At 41.0% G+C, this 3669-nt stretch overlaps 1 non-coding gene across 1 annotated transcript; it reads right to left on the bottom strand.

Moving 5' to 3' along the window:
- Positions 1 to 3104: 3104 nt before the first annotated feature.
- On the bottom strand, positions 3105 to 3179 carry Trnat-ugu (transfer RNA threonine (anticodon UGU)). The gene has a single exon. It is a non-coding gene; the product is annotated as a tRNA-Thr (tRNA).
- Between the last annotated feature and the right edge of the window lie 490 nt (positions 3180 to 3669).

Here is a 3669-nt window from a genome sequence, read left to right as displayed (position 1 = left end):
ACAAAACTAGAAAAATAAAAATAATAAAAGTGAGAACGTGAAACATGTTAGCAATAACCATAAACAGGAGATTTTACAGAAAATAAAATTGAGAAAGGAAATTATTAATATTATCGACCGTTTAGGAACTCTAGGCTACGAAAGGGATGAAAACACATATCGAATAAGTGGTGGAAGAGTTAGTGTGTTTTAAGATTAAATCCAAACAAGAATTAGAGAAAAACATATCGACGCAAGGCCTCTATTACGAAAAATTGCTAAATCTCGAGACAAATTGTGTCCTTCTCTATTTGATGAAATGTTTTGGCCCCTAGTACGGATGAAACAGTATCTGCAATATCAACAGGAACTTCGGACATGTGTTTCATATTTCATCCAAGCCTGTAGTCTATAAATATTTAAACAAAATACTATAACAAAATACCACTACAGGGGAATTACTTACGGAGTAGTTCTTGGTAAAGAAACACAGGACACAATTACGTATGTGGGCTTAATACGAACTACAACTGTGTTTATAAATCGCTATAGTTGCCTTGGACTAACGACGAGCGAATATCAATATAACCTGTACGCTTTTCAAAGCTGTTATCCATGAAAAAGCTAAACCACGTATCGCGAACAAAATACTATTTAACACCGAAACAATGATATTAGCTGACAATGGGCACAGACTTTAGTCAATGGGCACTGTCGAAAATTTGTGCCAGACCAGGATTAGCACCCGAGTCCCCTGGTTACTAGGGAGAGGCAATGATCACTGTGTCCGAATTACACAGTGGTCAACAGAATATCACGAACTGCCCGAGCATGCCGTTCGTTAGATCCAAATTCTCAATTTCTCCATAGACTGCTGATGCACTGCTCCTTGAACATAATCCTCCTCCCCTTAATTATACAGTACATGGCCAAAAAAACAGACACCGAATATATGCAAACTTGGCCTTACGAACATTGCAGACGTCGTCTATGTAACACACGTCAAACTTCAAAGAATTTACCAATTCGTTGCATTGTTTACTATAGACCACAAATCAAGTAACGTAAAAAAGCACTGCGTCTATTGAGATCATGATTCAGAGTTTAAAAAAAACTAATAAGTCGCCTACATATTACAGTTGCTGCCAAAAGAGGAGAACCATTATTTTCCCACAAAAGGAAATATAGTTAAAATGACGCTTCTATTTCGGTTAGTTTATGCGGTTACTAAAATTTGCCGTGAAAGTTACATAGTGGACTCTACCCTCCCCCCACCAGAAACGTAGTTATCGTGGCTGTTGTGAGACTTTTGTACACAGTTAGAGAAAGTGTGTTAAATGTGGCGCGGACGGAAACACTAGGCTACGCTACAGGGCAATCTGCTCGCACAACGTTTAGTCGGCATTCATAATCGTTGGCGTAAACAACTCTCAATCAAATTACCACCTTCCAACCTAACTTAGATCTCGGGCTACACTACCAATCGGCCTGTCATCACAACCAAATATTCATTGAGTGGGGGTGGGGGGATTTCCTGTATCTCTAGGAAAAACTGTCAGTTTTGTCAGACTCAACAGCAAGATTTACCAATGGTAAACACTTTTTAGACGGCTCGTAATTTTAGAATAGTCCTCTTCGTCTTACTTGGCATAAATTGTTCGCTGGCGTCCCAGCAGCTAGCTCCCTCAGTGTCTGCTTCTGCCATCGCACCACGCCAGTCTGCTGTTGTCCTAGCAAACCGAACGCACCGCACATCCGACACCTTCGGAACCACTCACTGGCCAGTTAGCAACTGAGCGGAACACTGTTTACATCGTGAAAGGAAAACTATGCAAAGATGTACACTTAAATGGCACGACTGAGTAGCACACACACAGTAATATCTGAGGAATGTCCTTCGACACGCGCAGAACGAAAGTCTTCTCGCGAACGTACAGCGTCTCTGAAAAAAAATCTAGTGACTATATTCCGGCGTTACGGCCAGGTTCTCATACAAATGAGCAAAAAAGGGTAAATTTGAAATTTTTTTTGAGACAATGAAAATACATTCGAACGATCTGTTTGGGAATTACGAGTGACAATACTATGAGCTTAATTTTAGATTTTCAATAAAAAATGGCGCCCGTAATTATGATTTGATCAAGGGCTTGCGAGACTGGAGTACGCAGAGTGCGTGCAGTGTGGCACCTCAGATGTTACCTGAATTCAAAAATGGGTAACATCAGTTGATACTACATTATTTCTCTGAACTTGAAAATGGATAACATCAGTCGATAATACATAAAATTAATGGGAGCGTATACCTAACCGCAATGAAACAACCTTAAATTTAACGATACAGTGCTAATTCGAACTTTGAGTTCGATTTTGAGGGGTTTGTTTCACTCCTTATGCCTACACAAAAATTAGTTAATATTAACAAATGTCATATTATAGCTATAAGTTCCTAAGAAAAGTGTTTACTTTTAGGGGTCAGAGGTAGAAGTTAAGAGATCGAACCACTTTTAATTTATGCTGCATGCCGTTCTGAGAAAATCGTTACTCGAAAAAAAAAGTGTTCAAAGTTTAGGGAAAACATTTAGTTATATTATTACTTCGATTTGCATGAACTGAGTGTTACACATATATTCTTAATGTCGCTGAAAACGAATCTGAAGTCAGATTTTCAATATTCAAAACAGCTAATCCAATACGGAGGGCAAACGATTATGTTTTGACCAATTTTTACCAAAAATGTATTTTCGTTATTTACGTTTAGTCTGCAATTCAAGGAGTATTTATCAGCCCTTCCTCTACCTCTGATTGTTCCTAGACAGCAACTTCCTGTTCTTCTTGGCAGGAGAAGCCGATCTGTCTAAGCTGGATATGCAGCACTCGGCAGCCTGCACTTGATATTCGTCCGTATTTTCGGTGAGTATGTTTGCATGCATTCTGCAGTATGAATCCTTTTGAGCACGTGCGACACGGGACGAGTTATCATCTACATCTATATGGATACCCTGCAAAACACATTTAAGTGCCTGGCAAAGGGTTCATCGAATCACCTACACAACTGATAATTAATTGAAACCCTCAGCTGCCGACAGGTGTTGTTGATATACTTCGATGGGGACAGCTGAAAAGTGTGCCGCTACTGGGACTCGAACCCAGGATCTCCTGCTTACAAGGCAGACGCTCAATCCATCTGAGCTATCGAGGGCACAAATGAACAGCACGACTGCAGGAATTTATCCCTCGCACGCTTCCCGTGAGACTCACACCCCGAACCGCCCACAATCCGATTACGTAATGTACTTATTAGGTATTTGTCCATCCACTCATTACTGGCTCACACTAAGGTGACGATTCCCGTAAGATTTCCGGTAGCCTGTGCGCATTCGCACAGACGAAGGTCAATGGCTGGGTGACGTTTAACCATAGATATGAAGATAGTAACTGTTCTAGAAAGAACAGGCGCCACTGACGACCTTGCAGCTCTTCTAGAATACATGATAGACCGGCCGATGTGGCCGAGCGGTTGTAGGCACTTCAGTCGGGAGCCACGCGACCGCTACGGTCGCAGGTTCAAATCCTGCCTCGAGCATGGATGTGTGTGATGTCCTTAATTTAGTTACTTTTAAGTCGTTCTAAGTTCTAGGAAACTGATGACCTCAGATGTTAAGTCCCAAAGTGCTCAGAGCCATTTGAACC

This window comes from Schistocerca gregaria, unplaced genomic scaffold (genome assembly GCF_023897955.1).
Source record: "Schistocerca gregaria isolate iqSchGreg1 unplaced genomic scaffold, iqSchGreg1.2 ptg000280l, whole genome shotgun sequence".
NCBI classification, from domain to species: Eukaryota; Metazoa; Arthropoda; class Insecta; order Orthoptera; family Acrididae; genus Schistocerca; species Schistocerca gregaria.
This window is presented reverse-complemented; position numbering and strand designations above follow the sequence as displayed.